The 19,756-nt window shown below is 45.8% G+C and overlaps 1 protein-coding gene across 2 annotated transcripts in view; it reads left to right on the top strand.

Annotated features, from left to right (window-relative positions):
- Nucleotides 1-19,756, top strand: part of LOC147884253 (folylpolyglutamate synthase-like) — a 163,767-nt gene that overhangs the window by 876 nt on the left and 143,135 nt on the right. The gene's annotated exons all lie outside the window — the stretch shown is intronic.

Below are 19,756 nucleotides of genomic sequence, written 5' to 3' on the forward strand. Positions count from 1 at the left end.
CCTTGCAAGGATGACGCCTGGACATGAGGAGCTAATTTAGATCTACGCATTTACATGAAGAATTATTCTGTTTGGCCTTTGAAGATAATGTGCTTTACGTACCCAACGTGAGTTGCACCTCTTAATCGAAGGGGGGTTAAAAACCTGGCTTGAAAGAAAGCATGATTATAAATATGGCTTGAAAGAAAGCACGGCTTTTAAGAAATTTGGATCTAATTTACACACGGATACAAAAGGATAAGAAAGAGACAGAATGGCATTTACTGCTCCGTGACCAGTAAAGCCACTGCAACCAGAGGTAAAAATGACAAGTGCACTGAAAATTATCACAAGGGTAGGGCCAATGCAACCGAAGGAAGGGTAGAGACACGTGGAGGTGGGAAAAAGGCTTGCTTTTCTTACCTTAATGACATTTCAGACTTAATTCGGTTTCTCAATTCTTGAAACAAAGCGACCTCGACAGACGGTTATATTATTAGTGAATGGCATGCAAAACTGAGCTTAAAGTCCTCATTTAATTCCACGAGAGTCTTACGATGTGATAACAATACAATGCAGTACGGAGCCTAGATAAGGATAAGGTGCAGCTAGTGAGTATGGAGCTGAAAGATTAAAGAATCAGGACGTTTCAAATTTCAATGGGCCAGGCGAGGGCATGTGGAGCCTGGCGCTTGGACAACCTTGATGAGAATGGCTTGTCCCCCTGATCCTTTAAAACTTTGACATTTTGACCAGATGCTCTCTTATCCGGTCACCTTCTTCCATGTTCAGCATGACCACCTGTTTTTGCAGCATTACAATAGGCCCGTATTAGCTGTCTGGTTTAGGTCACAAAAATTAGCGAGGTTTCCGACATAGGCAATGCTAGAATGTGTAGAAGAACTGAATTTGTGGTCGTCCCTATGATCATTGAGAGCGCCTCAACAGCTCTGAGCCACCACTCTTTGATCGCATCTGGATGTAGAGCTTTAATCCCTGAAGTGATTTGAGGTTTGGAAAGCTGAACTTGTACACCGTCTTATTGCGCAAAGTGCATCCGGCCTGCTATTCCTAGAGATATATGGACACCTCATCAAACAATGGGCATCATCCCACAGGCCACAACCAGTCATTTAGAGGAGGTGTTAGAACAAATGTGGACAATGCCACGGCTGTGAGTCTCCATATGAAAGTTGTGGGCATAGGACTAGTATAGGAGGAGTGGTCACATGCTTATGCTCTTGTGCCCTTTTTGGGCTTGTTTGACAAGCCCTTGATGGGTATTATGGCCTAATGGAGGCCAAACTCTATAACTTGGTTTGGGGCCATATGGAGGCCCAATGAGGGGCCAACATGTGTAGTTGTGTACTCATCTAACCTGACCCCATGGTCAGCAAGTTAGGTCTGTAGGTAGGTTGGTTGGCTGGGGGAGAAATATGCCTCTGCAACCGGTAAATAAGAGGCTTTTCATAGCTACTTAAGTCTTATAAAGGCATGCAATAGAGGAGAGGGAGCAGGACCATAGTTAGTAGTTTTCGAGTCCCTTTTGGCTGAGATTTGATCCAGCACACAGGCTGAGATGTAGGGATACTAGGGCAATAGTTTGGGTTAGGGTCTTGTCCATTTTCAATCCGCCTTTGTTTTTAAGCTTGTATGTGCTGTTTTGCCAGGCCATTGAAGAGCGGGCCAAGGCCAATTATTTACAGGTGCAGGGACACCCATTACAAAAGCGATGTGAATTTGGGGATCAATAAGAGATATGAAACTACCAACCAATTGTTGTACTTGGTCGTGTCAAGCAGCATCACCACTATCATGTGCATGAGGAGCTGAATCTGTGACAGCCATATCGGAATCCTTTTTCTTCCACGCAGAGATAGGATTGCCACAAGGCAACAATCTTCATTTTTCAATAGAGATACTGTCAGAAAAGTCTACAACAATTCCCAATGGATCACTATCAGGAGGGCAGAGGGCAGTTGAGGCCCATTATATTCCTCCCTCAGACTCTCACACTCACTTCACAGTTCCACGTGAATTATAGGTAATAGTGAGCAAGAGAGAGAGTTAGTTAGGCTATCTTCTTATTACATTGGTATTAGAGCTTAAGATTTTATTTCCTGAGATAGGGAGGTTTAGTTTAGGGACAACCACAGTTTTATAGTCTAGACGAGGTCCGGAAAAGACACCATGAGTTCAGTGACCGTGGCTCTGCATGGACCCGCAAGAGGCAATGAAAAGCCACACAAACCTACTCTCACAAGGGTAGGCACACTCACAACACATGCCCTCTCTCATCTACGCTAGCCTCACTCACTGGGCGGGCACACCCACAAGCAAGGCCCTCTCTCTTGAGGGGACATCAGGAGATGTTGACCGCTAATAGGCGGTTCACGCGATGGATTTCTACAGGTACTCCATTGCACACCCAGCTTCTTGGAGATGATGCTACATCCAGGAGCTGAGAGGGGATGTTAGAGCTTGTATCTCCTAATGTATCATGTGTAGAGTAGGAGTGAGGGCTGTATTGGGGGTGTGCCTGCCCCATGTGAGGCTAGAGTGGGAGGGGGGTGGCTGTGTACCTGGGCATGTTGTCTATGCCAGGGTCTCGTGGAGGATTCAGCCAACTTTGGGACAAATTTGGTTGCTTGCAGGCTGCGACTAGCGGTCTGTATGGATTAGGGCAGAGCGTGGTCAGGGTCCTTTGGACCTGTTTGCAAGTCGCCATGGAGGCACAGTGGTTGCGGTTGATTGCAAGGGGGTGCGGGGCAGTTTAGGCCCGCCCTCGGGCTCGTTTGTTGCTGCCATGTGGGTGCCACATGAGTGCCACCTAGGCGCCTAAGTTGGGGGGCAATCAAGCCCCCTACCAGGTCGGTGACTGTTGGAGATATCATAGCCAAAGAGTGTGGTGATGTCATGTGTTGCATAAGTTTGGCCTTTCCTGGATGCCAGGTCATCCTTTTCATTTTCCTCGGGTCTAAACACATGAGCTTTAGGCCATAAGCTCTGGACAAACTCGTCCACCTTTTGAGTTTCTCTAATCTCGGTCATTAGAGCACTCTCTAATACCGTGAAACTCATATGGTGCATAATGCAAGACAACGCATCAGCAACCTTATTATCTTTTCCTCTTCGGTACCGAATCGTTAAATTAAATTCCTGCATGAGCTCTGCCCACCTAGCTTGGCGGGCCCTCAAGTCAGGCTGTTTACAAAAATGTTTCAGAGTATCATGATCCACATCCACATAAAACTCTGAACCATACAAATAATGCCTCCATGTTTTCAAAGCATGGATAACAACATACAACTCCAATTCATGAGTTGGCAATTCCTTTGAGAGGGAGAAAGCTTCTTGCTTTCAAAGGCTACTGGCCTTCCCTCTTGAAGGAGAACTGCTCCTACCGCAATGCCACTTGCATCGGTTTCCAGGAACAACGGTTTCTGGGGATCAACTATTTTTAACACCGGTCCTGTGACCACAGCTTGTTTTATGGTGTTAAGACTTTCTTGTTGATTCTGTCCCCATATAAAAGGTACTTTATCTGAGGTCAGATCAGTCAATGGCGATACTATTTCGGAATATCCTATGATATGCCTTCTATAAAACTAGACAAATCCCAAGAATGAGCGCAACGCGGTCAGAAACGCGGTCAGACTCTGAGGGATTGGCCAAGTTAGTATCGCAGCCACTTTCTTCGGATCCATTTCTACCCCCTGTGGAGTAATTATGAATCCTAAATATTCAAGTCTAACCATACACAGTATAGTTTTCTTTTTATTTACGTAAAGACTGCCTTTCCTCAAAGTATTGAACACTATTCTCAAGTGTTCACGATGCTCAGTAATGCTGCAAGATGTCTCTACTTTACATTCTAGTACTTTTATTGAGCACTAGAATATCGTCAATAAAATGTATTACAAACTTTCCGATATACGGACGTAGTAAATCGTTCATAAGCATGACGAATGTCGCTGGAGCATTGGTAAGTCCGAAGGGCATTACCAAAAACTCGTAATGACCAAACCTGCTTCTGAAAGCGGTTTTATGTACATCCTCGGCTCTAATCCGGATCTGATGGTAGCCACACTTAAGATCTATCTTGCTGAAAATCACGGCTCCATGTAATGCATCTAGCAAATCATCAATCCGAGCCATTGGATACCTGTGCTTAACAGTGATATTATTCAATGCTCTGTAATCTATACAGAGGCGAAACGTATCATCCTTTTTCTTCTTTAATATCACTGGCAAAGCAAAAGGTGAGAAACTTGGTTGAATCTGCCCCAACTTGAGGTATTCTTCCAGTTGTCTACGCACCTTCGCCTCTTCAGTAAAACTCATTGTAATCTATACAGAGGCGAAACGTATCATCCTTTTTCTTCTTTAATATCACTGGCAAAGCAAAAGGTGAGAAACTTGGTTGAATCTGCCCCAACTTGAGGTATTCTTCCAGTTGTCTACGCACCTTCGCCTCTTCAGTAAAACTCATTGTATAGGAGGTCTATTTACAGGTTCAGCCCCCGGGATCAGTTCAATCTTATGCTGAACTTTCCGCTCTGGAGGTAACCCATAAGGTAGTTCATTCCTAAAACATTCAGAGAACTTCTTTGATATTTCTTTAGCCAACTCGGCCATTTTCCCATCTTGGGTAGCTTCAGTGCTAGTCGATGCATCATCAATCGACTCTACCGATGCTATACACAGACACAGAAACTCTTTCGGAGTCTTCCGAATTTCCATGGCTGAAATCAATGGTCCTCGAGGTAAATCCTTTTCACCTCGCAAAACATATTCTACCCCGTTCATCTTGAACTGGTAAATATGCTTTTTCCAATCAATGGCTGGATTTTTCCAAAAATGCCAAGCCATGCCTAGGGCTATATCTGCGTGAGCAAGTCTGATCAGTTCAAAGTCTAGCTTCTCAACATAGTCCTGAATTCGAAGTTCCAACTGGGTAACCCTTTGGTCTCATACTTCAGTTGAACTTCCGTTCGCCATCCTGACCGTATAAGCATAGTCAGACGGACTAGTTTTCAACTTGAGCCTCTTAATAAGCTTCGAGTTGATTACATTGTGTGTTGACAATGTGTGTTGACACTGAGTCAAACAACACAATCACATCATGACTGGCTACTTGCCCTTTCATTTTAATCAACTCGGGCTCATCGAAAACCGTATACCCCGTTGCTGCGGGCTTTGAAAGGATGTTATCAGGTGCACCGCTTACTAACTTAGTAACAGACACACTTAACAACACAGGTACTAATCTCTGAGAAGGTCCCGCCAATTGCATCTGCATATGTTCCGCATTGGGACTCTCGTGCATTTCCGCGTCGCATTCAGATATTATCATATTGGCTGTGCGACGGTCTTTATTCAGTGGACAATCTTTCCACTGATGTCGCTGAAGGCAGCCGAAGTACAATCCTTCTTTTCTAGCTTTCTCTTTTTGTTCAGGGGTCAACGAGGACTTTGACCAAGCCCGGGCTGCCATTGGAGTTATTTTCCTTTTCACCCCAACGGTGGTACTTGTTTTTGCTGGTCCCTCAACCGGCTTCACCTGCTTGGTTTGGCCACTTGGCTGGGAGACACTTGTCTTTGAAATCCATTTCCTCTGAAATCCCCCTTTCCTCGGGTACTCATACTGAGTCCTTGCCTGCACAAATCCACTAGATCTGCCTCTGGCATCCTCATAGTTCAGGGCTATTGCAATAGATTCATCTAATGTAGTCACATATTTAGCCCGAACTTCCATTTTAATTTTGTCGTTCAATCCATAGATATAGTCTTTCAACTGAACCGACATAGGGAGAGGGTCTGTTATCTTCATAACACATTCCCTGAACTTGTCAGTGTACTCTGCCACCGACAGATTCCTCTGACGAAGGTTTCTATAAGCATCCCAAGCTCAGGACTCTTCGTCAGGTGGAAGAAAGTGTTTCTTAAATTCAGCTTTAAACCCTTCCCAGGTGGTAGGGGCAACCTGATCTTTCTGTTGCTTTATCCACCATCTATCCGCTGCCTCAATAAACAGGTGAGTGGCCGCACGGATTTTCTTTAGATCAGATCTGATTTCACAAATGGCGAAGGCTTCTTCCCACTTGTGTAACCAAACCTCGATCACATCAGAACTGCGCTCGGTCATCCGACCAGCATACTTCTCTGGTCTATAGTCGGCAATAATAGGCACCTTGACCTTCGCACGCTCTGATGAGTGTATACTGGGCTCTGGCTCTGCTGGAGCTTTGCCCTTATCAATTCTAGACGGCCTAGCCGACAAGGCTTGGACCATCTCCCTAATCTCATTCTAACTAGCATTCACTTGAAGCTGCTGGTTCATAATTTGCTGTAAAGCATCTTCTAATACCGAAATCCTACCTACCAGAGTAGGTGTTGTGTGATGGGACATTTGTTGTGTAGACCGTGCTCTAGATTCACTAGGATTCACCTTGGAATCTTGTCCCTCTGCCTCCATAGTTTCAAAAGGGAAAATAGTTTTTTTTTTTTTCCGATTCCCCTTTTGTTATACAGGAATAATAAACGGCAGCCTCTGCTGTACAGAAATGAATCGACTGCAAACTCAAAATTTGTATAAAAGAGAAAAGAACTGCTCCCTGGAAGCTCCACGCAATCCGAGTTCATACGCTCCTCTTTCTCAGACGTACAGTCTCCCCTCTTCAAGAATCCCGTGCCTGGTGTAGACCCACCTGAAGTAAGCTATTGACTGACGTGACGCCTTTTCAATACGCAGGCTTTGAAAGGAATCCGGGACAAGGTTCCGCTCGCCACTGTTCGGGGTCTGTATTGGAAACGATGGACAATGCTTATATGGAGGAGAGCCTGCGTAAGTGCGTTCTGCTTGTGAGGCAAGCTTGAAAAAACTCGATGTAGATTATATCGATCTGTACCACCAGCGCCGCGTTGACACAAGTACGCTTGTGCCACCACAACAAAATCCACACAAAGCGTGTCCATCAACAGTGCGCCATGCCATCGCAGCACAACGCCAGCCTGCTCCGCTACTTTCCCCCTCGTCAAGCCTGCACTCCACGCCGACGAGGTACACCCCTTGCTGTCCAAGGCAAAGGCAGAAATAGAGCACCAAAAGGCCAGGCCCTGCATGGACTCTCCGTCACCCAATCACTAGTTCCTCCGTAGACCACGTCGATCCCGTCCGTCCATCGCAGGTCACAAGTAGTCGAGTCGCCACACCTACTGTCCACTCTCACCGATCAAGTGATAGCACTAACAATACACCGTTCGTAGCTTTCGTTACAGCTCACGAACCCCTCCCCTTGGTCTCTTCCCTTGGGCTCTGATACCAAAATGAAACGAACCTTATCTAATTCTCTTTCCCGATTTCGTCAATCACGGGCGATGGCATCTCGTCTGTCCACCCAGCCTATTTCGTGGATCACATGTTTCATCAGATACGTAATTTTTGTCTCTCATGCCTATCCACAAAACCCACAACTCCCTAGATGGTTCCCTCTGCCATATGTCATCATTTTAGCCCTTTTTACTTGGTACACCATTTACCCCTCTCTTGGGGCACAATTAGAACATTTGCCCCTTGGATTACACATTTAGGTGCACCTAGGCCTTAGCACTCAGAGCCACCTAGTCAATGCCATTACACCCTCACCTAGGACCTTGGCAGTCACTTCTCTTGACCATTTTATTTACGCACATTAAATATTACAGAAGTCGGTCATCTAAGAGAAAATGCCCACCGATCTTTCCGAGGTCATGCTATCTCGGCTAGAGCATAACATCCATACAGCTCGTTTTTGGCACGTGTGGGTCTCTGAGAACTTTGCAAGCACTTCCATCGTGAAGAATCTTCCTCCCGGTACTTTCTCAGCCTAGACGACTGCTCTAGAATTGATCTACACCCTTTTCGAGGAGATTTCTAGGTTTCGGGGCTATTCTAGCTGTCTTTCAGCTAGGCACCTATTCGTGGCAGCTCTCTTCCACATCCGGAGGCAGTTACAAGCTCCTGTACTTGCTGTTCTAGAACAGGCAACTGCTCTAGAACCAGCTTTCAGCAAGTTCGGGGCAGCTTCACAGAGTTCGGGGTACCCACGTGCCCTTGGCGACGTCAGTTCAGGACACAAACAGTCCCCCAACTGCATCTCGACGTGGTTCAGCAGCCCCCCATTCCTCTGTACAACTGTACGGGTCTGTTCCAGCACTGTACCGTTCTGTTCCAGCTGCCATTTCAGTTCAAACTACTGATAGAAGAGGCACCTATCAGTTGCACCTGTTCTAGAACAGTCGCCTATCTCCATTGACTTCCCTGCCTACATTTGGTGGGTGCTTTTTAACTCCAGCACGTTATTACAGCAAGTCAACTGTTTTTTCCCTGTCAAACCCTAAGTTCCAGGAAGGAAATTTAGGGCTTTTGACATTCAAGCCTTCCACTTGCCCCTCCAACACTTTGGGCAAGCTTGGTAACTGAAATACTTCTGGAAATTGCAGTTTTCAGTTACATTTAGTTTCAGCACTGTCACATTGTGCCACGTCATCAAATCAGGGATTTCCAAAAATTGGGGCTTTTGTATTTAAAGCTCAATTTCAGCTGGTAATTCTGGCCCTCTATCTTGCTAGTTGAATTTTGAGTCTATTTGCTCTCTTCATCTTTGTATTTGAGCAAGAAAGGCCCCGTGTTGCCTCCTGGAATATTCTTTTCTTGGCTTATAGATATTTGGGACAGCCAGCACTTTGCAGTTGAAAGCCTTGAGGCTTGTGGATAGTTTTTTGCACTTGCATTGGATATTGTTAGTTAGTGCTCTTTGCTTTGCATTTTTTGGCACTATGGCTGGCCACAAAAATGATTTGTTTGGCGTTCTCTGTGAAGATGATAAGTTGGATGGCACCAACTATCCTATGTGGTCCTACCTTATGAAGCATATTCTAGTTGCTAGAAACTTCTGGAATATTGTTTCAGGTGTTGATTTGAGGCCAGCCGATGCTCAAGTGGTTGCCCCTACTGCTGGCACTCCTCCAGGGGAGAATCTTCCGGACGCTTCTTCCTCTAGTACTCCTGTCACTACTCCTCCTACTTAGGATCAGATCAGATGGGACTCCAGAGATGCAAATGCACACTCATGTATTGCCTTATCATGCAAGTCCCCCTTTGTTTTATCATCACAAGTTTTGGAGGTTTTGCCCAACAGTAGGGGGTCTTTTCCTAAGATCCCTTGCAGTCTCTCTTTGTCTCCATTTCGCAAGGTGTGTGGTTGTGGTGCTTGCTCTCGTTTGGTGTTCATTTTTCATTGCACTCTCACAGAAAGGTCCCAAAGATAGTGGGCATCTTGAAGAGACTGACGCAAAGAATGGAAAAATGCATAAACATCCACTAATGGCTGCCCATACAACCAAGAGTTGCCGGCATGATATATAGAGCACGATGCCCAATAGCGGCACCAATACAAGAATTGAGCATAATCTGGTGTAGAAGCATATCTTACCAAACAACTAGAATTGCATGTCAAAGGAAACCATGGGAAAGAAAAGCTACCAATTTGGGAAGAAAACCACAAGCAGTAGGACAAGTCTAGAGAAGATTTAGCATAGTCTCCTTGAGATGCGAACATGAAGGGCAAACCAAGGAAGCAATACGCCTGGCAGCCATTAAAGAATGGCAGCCATTAAAGAATCCATAGGTAGTGCACCTACCCATCAATGCCACAAGAACACCCTTTGCTTAAGAGGAAGCAAATGGGTCAGAGACAACTCTTCCACCTAGCAAGAGACTTGTCTCGAGATGCCAGAAATCCCACGCTGCTGAATCCCTAGCTATGGAAGATGAAATTGTAAACTTTTTTGGTCGATTCATCTACAAAGGAAAATGGGGAGAAACTTAGAAGCTCTCGAAAAGAAGAAGAACAGAAAATAGGCAGGGTACTAGCTGGAAAGGTTGCAAGGTGGTGGCAATAGCGTGCCAAATAGGCATGTGATGCATTCTTAAACAATATTGTCTCTTGGCTTGAGGGAAAGAGAGTGTGCAGCCTCGCTGATTCACCACATCATCCACCGTAGAAATACCCAAAAGATCTAGAAAATATGCCTTCATGGCTCGAGGTAGGCCAAAGGAAAATCGAACACACGGCTCCAACGGATACTCTATAGGCGGAGGGTGTTCCCAAGATTTGGAAGGCGACTTGACCAATGTAAATGACTAGGAGCTGCTGCCAGTCACGGAGCAAGCAGGAGAAAAAAGGACAACAAGGAATGCGACCTTGCAAGCGCCCAAATATAGCATCTGGAATAGCAGGAGTCCAATGCCCAAAACCCTCTGTACGAAGAGAACTGATCATATCAGAAAACATGATGACGTTGCTCCAAAAAGATGGGCAATAGCATGGCCTTGCAAGCTAGCGCATGAATGTGAATATTCAAGCTTTCATGCATCTTAGGCGGAGCAAACATAGTTGCTCTGGAGAAGACGGATTGCCTTACGATTGGTTTGTCATGCCAAAGACATCCTATTGCCTTGGAGACAAATTGCTCAAGGATCAAGGAATAAGAGGCAAATGGAACTGCCATGAAAATCGAATGCACAATCCGAAGGCGAATATGACGAGGCAATGCACACAATTTTCAATAATCAATCTTCTGAAAGAGCGTTTGAAGCACCCACTATTTCTCTTGTGCCAATGAAATATGCCAACCAAGGGTTATCCCAAATGGCGTATTACGTGATCAGAAGGCAAGATTGCATGTCATAAGAAGCGATCTAGTCACACTCATGCGAAGGTACGAGCTTGGATTCCTTTAGACCCGCCGTAATACCATAGAGATCAAGAGCATGCATAATTTTTCGAGTATCCAATTGGAGTTCCGTAAAAAGAACAAAGGGTCATCTACATATGCTTGACTTACAAAAGGTACCCCTCCAGAATGTCAATACCATGTAAGCGCTTTTGACCAAGGCATTCATGTGTAGCAGCAGTGGATGAGTAGCAATATCAAATAACAAAGCACTGAGAGGACAGTCTTGATTGAATAGAGCGGCTTGATGTCCAAGAAGAGGAGAGGGCATCAGGCAACGGACAACGTGTTGTGCCGTAGAGCAAGTAAACCGCTGGCACAAAAACCCAACTGAGCCATAACATCCACAATAAAATCCCAGCAAATGATATCAAATGCGTTTCAATATGTGCTTGCATAATTAGAACATCTTGTTTTATGTATTTGGCATATTGAATTCCAATGTAAGCATCTGCAATATTATCCATGATCTGTATTCATGGCCCCAAACCATATTGTAACAGAATGTACAAGAAACGTGATATGTGTAATACCAACATTTTAGAGATCAGCTTATACACCACTGACATCAGTGTAATCGGGCACCATCTCGACAGACGTTAGCACGATTGCTTTTGGGAAGCAAACACAACAATCCCATTTTTCATGAAGAAGGCATTGTGTGAGAAAGCTAGGCATCATTGATCATGTAGAGCAAAGCACGGCTCAAATCAGCCCAAAATTCGATTAAAAACTCAACGGGGAGACCATTCCGCCCTAGGGATTTTGAGCGTCCCAACCAAGTCAAAGCTGCTTTCAGCTAAGTATGAGTAAATTGGCAACTCTAATGCATGTGCCTCATCCATGGAGAAAATTCTTAGAATTATCGCCATAATTCATGGCGGTGACCAATGTATGGTCAATAAGTGAGTTAGGGGCACTTTTCCCTCATTAGAGGTTTTTTCCCCTAGCCACAGTTAGGAACCCTAACTACGGTTAGTCGATAGTATAAGGCTTTTGTTGGAATGGTCACCTCCCCATCTGTAAGCCCCCATATGAGGAGAGCATGGGGGGGGTGAACCTAGGCAGAAAAGATAACGGAGGGGGCTGCCACATGGGCAGCACCTCACAGGGAAAGGACAGCACATCAGCCTGTCAAAGGCGCCTCAAGGGCTGCCTGTACGGGCTGAACAGGTCCTGAATGATGGCAGAGAGGTGGCGCAGTTGTACGGCTGTAGTATGGTTGCATGGCGGGGGTCTATGGGCAGGCATAAGGCCTGCAAACAGGCCTGCAATAGGTGCAGGAATGGGCAAAGGCAGCAGCCCAAAAGGGGCTGCCAAAGGCCCTTATAAAGGGCTGGTTGGACCAGCCAACCTGGTCGGGCAGCAAGCAGACTGGTTGGCCAGTCTGGTCAGCCAGGATGAGGCTGGCTGGTCGGTGGAGGGCCTCCAGCTCTCATTCAGAATCACTTGGAGCAGCCCTCAGGATAGTAGAAAGGAGCAGCAAAGGGGGAGCCTTAGGCCTACATTCAGGGGGACAAGGTAACCTAGGAGAAGCTGCAGACTGAGCTAGAGTGGCAGCCCATCTAGGCTGGCTTCCGGACAGCAAGGTGGAAGGGATCTAGACAGAGAGTCTACATATGCTCGAGGTAGAGCACGCGGGCTTAGAGATGTAGAAGTGCCAGGCTTGTAGTTGAAGAACCTTTTGGTATTGTATCCTGTCCTAGTTTTTGGACGGAAATATAAAGTGTTGCTTCTATATTTGTCTCTGAGCATTGTATATTTACTGGCTTGCACCTCTATGCACATTAAGTTAAGAAGTTTGTGATTCCACACCCCACATCACACTATGTACTATCAGTCTTTCGCTGTGCGTACCCTCTGTTGGGTCATTTCTAACATGGTATCAGAGCCCAAGTAGGAGGCTCAAGGTGTGGGAGGTTGAAGGCAGGGACCTTGCTGAAGGACGACCTTGATTCATTCAGACGCTCTTGGGAATCGACTTCCACGACTGGAGGATTGTGCCCTTGCGAGAAGGAGGGTGACTCAGGTTCAGTCAGGTGCATTCAGAGTTCTGGTCTACAAAAAATTGAGTTTGGTTGTCTTTGCTGTGTGATATAACAGCAGAGATGTCGACCTCTACAGCCTCTTCAGCCCCTGCTCTCCCTTCCTCCTCCCCCAGTTTTCTCTCATTCACAATCCCTAACTTCGGAGAGTCTGGGAAACTAGACAGGACCAACTACCTGATTTGGAAGGTGAAAATCCGGAGCCATTTAGTGGCTCGGAAGTTGTGGAAGCTGACAACGGGAGTGGAGGCGAAGCCGGAGGACAGGCAAGGGAAGAAATTCATGGCAGTAGACAGAGAGGAGCGCGAAGCTTGGGAAGACAGAGATGCCCATGCCCTGGCATTAATCATAGGGACTACGGCGGACTCTGTTTTTCCACATATCCAGATGGCCGAGACGTCAATAGAGGCGTGGGTCACTCTAAAGGATCTATACGAGACGGACATTACCTCCCGGATTTTGCTTCTTCAGCATCAACTCTACAATCTTGATATGGAAGGAGGAGATACGGTACATAGCCACTTGACGAAGGTTAAGGTGGTGAGGGATCAGTTGCTGGCAGCAGTTGGTCAGAAGATAGACTCATGCCATTTGGCCTTGATGGTACTGAGGAGACTACCTCAGAGTTTCAAGAGCTTTGTTATGACTGTGACAGCAGGATAGAGGACCAAACCTCTGACATTTGAGGAGTTGAGTCCATTACTGCTACAGGAGGAAGCTCGGGAGAAGCTTTTAGATATGTTGACCAAGAAATCACAGTGATGATGTCTGACATAGAGATGTGGGTCGACGAGGAGTCAGATGCCTTTGTGAAGGTGAAGGACAGCATGGAGCACTTGGTACCTTCCAGGTGCGTGGCTGTTGACACTAACACGAGGGTGGATTCCATGAAGGACCGTGGGGTCTCATGGTCAGATGGATGCTGTACTTCAGAAGGGGATAGTACAGGATTACACAGGCTCTTGGTGGGTACCTCGATGAGGTACAGGGTTTGCTTTCAGAGCAAACACACAAGCCGTACAACAGTGTGGTATGTACTTGATATTTTGCATTTGAGCCTTTATAGCATGCTGTGGAGAGACTCTGCTCTTCATTTGTCTCAGGTGATACGAGATTGGAAGGAATTGGCTTTCTTCGAAGGCAGAAGGGGAAGTATTTGTGCTTCTTCAAATCTTGGATGCAGATTGCTAGAAGTTGATGGACAAAGAGTACTGAATACCTGCTTGAGAACTCAGTGAGAGTTCATGGTCCAGGTTATCTGGAAATATTCATTGGTTGCAGGCCTTGCCAAAGGAAGGACGGGTTGAAACAGACCCTCGGAGCATGGTGCTTGGAAGATCGTGACGGCTGGATTGCTCGAGTTCGAAGGCGGGAATGTGATTGAAGGAGGTGGTGCCAGGGGGTGCTACCAAAGACGGACTTGTGTAACAGGATGGTGTGCGGAAGCGGAACCAGACCTAGTGGAGCAGGAGCCACTGGATGAAAAGCTAGGAAAAGATTTCGACATCGAAAAGTTTCAGAGGACTACGATCAGGGAGTTACTGGAGCATCGTCATCGACGTGTTGGCATTGGGCCTGGATGTGTCAGTGAGAGGGGGTGTTGGAATGGTCATCTCCCCATCTGTACGCCCCCATATGAGGAGAGCATGGGGGGCGTGAACCTAGGCAAAAAAGATAAGGGAGGGGGCTGCCGCATGGGCAGCACCTCACAGGGAAAGGACAGCACATCAGCCTGTCAAAGGTGCCTCAAGGGCTGCCTCTACGGGCTGGAACAGGCCCCGAATGATGGCGGACAGGTGGCGCAATTGTACGGCTGCAGTACGGCTGCATGGCGGGGGTCTATGGGCAGGCATAAGGCCTGCAAACAGGCCCGCAATAGGTGCAGGAATGGGCAAAGGCAGCAGCCCAAAAGGGGCTGCCAAAGGCCCTTATAAAGGGCTGGTTGGACCAGCCAACCAGGTCGGCCAGCAAGCAGACTGGTCGGCCAGGATGAGGCTGGATGGTCGGTCCATTCAAGGGGGCCTTGTGCCCTATAAAAGGAGGGCGTCCAGTCCTCATTCAGAATCACTTGGAGCAGCCCTCAGGACAGCAGACAAGAGCAGCAAAGGGGGAGCCTTAGGCCTACATTCAGGAGGACAAGGTGACCTAGGAGAAGCTGCAGACTGAGCTAGAGTGGCAGCCCACCTAGGTTGGCTTCCGGACAGCAAGATGGAAGGGATCTAGACAGAGAGTCTACATATGCTCGAGGTGGAGCACACGGGCTTAGAGATCTAGAAGTGCCAGGCTTGTAGTTAAAGAACCTTTTAGTATTGTATCCTGTCCTAGTTTCTGGACGGACAGAAATATAAAGTGTTTCTTCTATATTTGTCTTTGAGCATTGTCTATTTACTAGCTTGGACGTCTATGCACATTAAGTTAAGAAGTTTGTGATTTTACACCCCACATCACATTGTGTGAGCTCCTGGGCATTACTATCAGTCTTCCACTGTGCGTACCCTCTGTTGGCTCATTTCTAACAGTTTTGTCACTTAGACAAAACCTTCTCCTTTGTATGTTTCTCCTATCTCTTTTATTCAGACGTTTTGTCTGGCTTGCTCTCTACCTCTCTTTTTCCTTCATTTGGTATCAGAGCTAGGTTCCCGAACCTGCCTCTCCTTCTGCTCATCTCTTGCTCGAGCCCAGAATTTGTACAAGCAGCTCTGCCCATCGCCATACGTCAGCCTATGTGCTACTCTGTCAACGTTGTCTGTACAATACGGACTGAGTGTCCGTTGTCGCACTTACATGCAGCTCCAGTCCGTCCGTACAACGCCGCACGTATCTGCAGCTCAACGTCGTCTGTACAAAAGTATAGAAATGTATTGTTCGTCGTATGTACACCCAGCTGTCCATGTCCGTACACCTTGCCGCCTTCGCTCGTACACGCAGACCGTACATATGCTCTCGTACATAGCCGTACACGCCATCCGTACATTTGCTCCCGTACATTGCCGTGCATGATGAATTGCAGTCGATTGAGAAAAATCATACCTGGAATCTTGTGGATTTGCCATCAGGAAAGAATGCCATAGGTACCAGATCGGTTTTCAAAGTAAAAAGAAAGTCAGATGGGTCCATTGACAGGTATAGGGCACGGCTGGTTGCAAAAGGCTGTGCTCAAAAGAAGGGCATTGATTATGAGGAGACATTTGCTCCTACTTCCAGGATGACCACTATCAGATCAGTTATTGCTATGGGTGCAAATTTTGATTGGAATGTTCATCAGTTGGATATAAAAACAACTGTTCTTAATGGAGACTTGTTGGAAGAGGTTTATGTCAAACAACCACCTGGCTTTGAAATTTCGGGTAATGCACATAAAGTTTGCAAGCTGAATAAAGCTTTGTATGGGCTGAAACAAGCCCTACGTGCATGGTACTCCACGATTGATGCCTTTCTGACCAGCAAGGGGCTTCATAACAGTCCAACTAAAAGTACTCTCTACATCAAGAAGGATGGGGGGGTATTTTGGTCATCTGAGTAAATGAATTATTATGGAATATATCTCCATTATTAATAGGTATAAGACAATGCCATAAATCACAAGCAAGCATCTTGTTCTCTCCGTAGCATGTGAGAAAAATGAGTACTACTATCCTTAGGAGTAGGGGAATTGTTAAAATCCCACATAGAAAAGCATTTCCCCTCCAGATAAGTAGATAAATGATGCTACATTTCAGCCCGAACAGTAGAAGTGTGAGAGGCATAAGCCGAAGCAAATTCATATATGTCCCCATTTGTCATGCATTAAACAATGATGTAGTGACTGTGTGGATCATGATGGTTTACTTGGCAACCCTTGAAAAAGATCTAAGACTAGCATAAAATATGTGGAATCCCTTTACAGCCTGCCAAAAGAGTGTTGATTATGTTCTTGCAAGAAGACAATATGCGGCATTTGGCTCACACACATTTTTTTTTTTTTGGGGTGAAAATATTGTTGCTTTTATATTACAAGATGAGCATCCCAAAGTAGGATATGCTCAAAATACATCAAGCAAAGATGTCAATATATGACAAATATACATCCTGATCTAGAGACCGTGTTTGCAAACAATCATAAAACAATTGTTGCAAAGAGTGCCTGAAGAAAGAGAAAGCTGAGAAAGTCGGGTCACCAAAAACTCTATGATTTCTATCCTTCCACAGAGTCCAAAGTGCCCAATATCGAACCCAAATAAAGAAAAAAACAAAGTGATGTCAAGGGGGATGTATCCCAAACAGCCAGAAGTACTTGCCAAAAGTAAAGCCTGGGAATCTGGCGCATAAAGTTTGACCCAATAATGCCAAGAAATTACATGTATGAGAACAGTGCCAAAAGAGATGAGACATTGTTTCCCTACGAGCCAAACATCGGCGACAAAGCGGTGGAGCAACATGGCGTTGTGCCAAAAACTGCCCAGTTGGAAAGACTCCCAATAAAACACGCCACAGAAACACTTGTTGACGAAGAGGAAATTTTGCTTTCCAAACCCCATGCAATCTTTTTCGCCACCACTTTGTCGTTCTATTCATATGCCAAATTTTATTTGCCCTCTGTGCAGCCCAAGGCAAAGGCAAAAGAACTTTATAGAGCGCTGAAACTGTAATATTGGAAGCCGCAAAGGACGACATGTCGATCTTGGCAAATGAAGAGTCCAGTCGTGCAGTCGATCCTCCACTTCCAAAGCAGGTACAGGAGTAAGATTCTGAATCAAGGAGATAATCTTATGCCAGACCGGATGATAATGCAATCCAAGACTAAATTTTGCAGCAGCCTGAGGGAAAGAAAGAGGGGTCCCATCATCATGAACAATATCTGAAACCAAAAGGATCCCCTTTAGACTCAAAAAATAAGACCGTCGAGACTCTTGCAATGCTAGCGGAGGGGAAAAGACCCGAGACCGATGTACACTTTCAGCCCCCAAGGAATTACCCTATAATGTTTTCCATAATTCCTGATAACAGATTGCATTCTGGCAACAAAAGCAGTCCAGGCATAGTCTAAGTCAATGAGACTTTGACGAGAAAGAGGTTGACATGCATCATAGACCAAAGCCTTGTAGGCATCATGCTGCAAGTAATTGTTGTTCACGATAAGCATCCTTTTGTGTGATAGGCGATCATCTGGCATGTCATGGAAAGAAATCCTCAACCATAGAGGGGCATGATCTGAATGCACAAAAGTGTAATCCACCCACATTTTTGTGGTCAAAATGTCACAATGTTGTGGATTGACCCTGTACCAACGATCCAGGCGTGCCCGATATGAGGAAATTGCATTATGCTGAAACTGGCAAAGAAGGCTGAATTTCTTTCCATAGATCAACTAGGCGAAGCTGAAGCAAAAGCTGAGACCAATGATCCCGTTCATATGTGCCTTACCAGATGTATTATCTTCTGGCTGAGGCACATTATTAAAATCACCACAAATGAAAGCATAATGACGCGAGGGATAGCTCTGCATATCCTCCCATATCATACCTCTACCACGAGATGATTGTGGGGCATAAACCGAGGCGAATTCAAAAATCTCGCCTTGAATTAGACACTTCATAACCATCCACCTGCCATTTGCATCATTGTATGCCACTACAGGCTGCAAGTCATGCCTTATAAAAAATGCTACACCCGAGAAAGAATGCTGCCCAGCATAAAAAATATCAGATCCATTAAATTGACCCTGCTGTCCAGCATACATGTGTTGATTATGCTCTTGCAGAGTCACAATGTCAGGCCTGAAACTGTTTAGATACCCCCATACCAACTTCCATTTTATAGTATCACACAAACCCTGTACATTGAGCGTTAAACAGTTAAGATGTGACAACATATTTACAGAGTATGTACAAAGGACAGCAAAGAAATCAAGATTGCATGTCCACCTCAGGGTCAGGGCCCCTATCATGCGGTGTCACCAAAGTTTGTGAAGAAGACAACAAACCCACAATATCCTGCTCCGGGATGAGGGTTCGATTGGCTGTTACAGCAGCCCAAGTAATGCCCACACCAGAATTTTCTTGAGGGGTGTGGCCATTAGAAGAAGTACCACTCCAAGTGCATGAAGGCAAAGGTCTTCTAGCTGTGATAGTTTTCCTTGGAGTCTGCCAAATGTCCTGCAAGGTCTTCTCTTTTCCTTTGGATTGAGAAGTTGAAGGTACTGAAGGAGAGACATTTCACAGTAGAAACAACACTATCCTTATTTTGCTGAAAAACAGGCATCGAATCTTTCGATAATTTCTGCAAGTGCAAGGGGCATTGTGATGCCATATGCCCAAATTTTTTACAGTCAAAACAAGGTCCTGCAAAAAGACCCATTTGAGCTTGTAGAAAGCACTGCCCATCAAAACATTATTGACCATGACTGAATAAGACTCAGGTGTGGGATTATCAGTGTCCCATAAAATACAGAATCTGTTTGAATTCCCATTCGGTCTCGGAGGACAGACCACCTTGCCTAAAGAAGCTGCAATCTTAGGCAACAGGGAAGCCAAACACTGAGGAAAATCCACCACCTCCACCCAAACTAGGCATCTGTGTCGAATCAGGGCTTGATAATCCTTAGTTGGGGACCATGGTAAGACATGCACCATCTGCTGTCCAAAGAAGAGAGGAGAATGCTCTAAGAGCATCTGCTTATGCTCCTCATCAATGAGAATGACCTCAAAGAAACCGCGTCCTGCATAATGAACTTTGCGCACAAGGGAACCCCCTAAAGTGCCTATCAACCACTTGCCAACATTTGCAGCAACAGGCATATGTCCAGGAAATAGCATGTTGGGCGTAATCCCCGATAGGTCCACAATATCATCTATCTCAACTATGAGACCAACAGTCGGGGCTGAATCCTTCCAATCTTTACGCGTATCCTCAAAGCCCTCATGCATGACATCATATACTAGCTTGGCTTCTAAGGAGTCATGAATAGGGTCATC

This window comes from Dipteris shenzhenensis, chromosome 27 (assembly GCF_047967505.1).
Source record: "Dipteris shenzhenensis isolate YYH24624 ecotype China chromosome 27, Dip_SZ_1.0, whole genome shotgun sequence".
Taxonomy (NCBI): Eukaryota; Viridiplantae; Streptophyta; class Polypodiopsida; order Gleicheniales; family Dipteridaceae; genus Dipteris; species Dipteris shenzhenensis.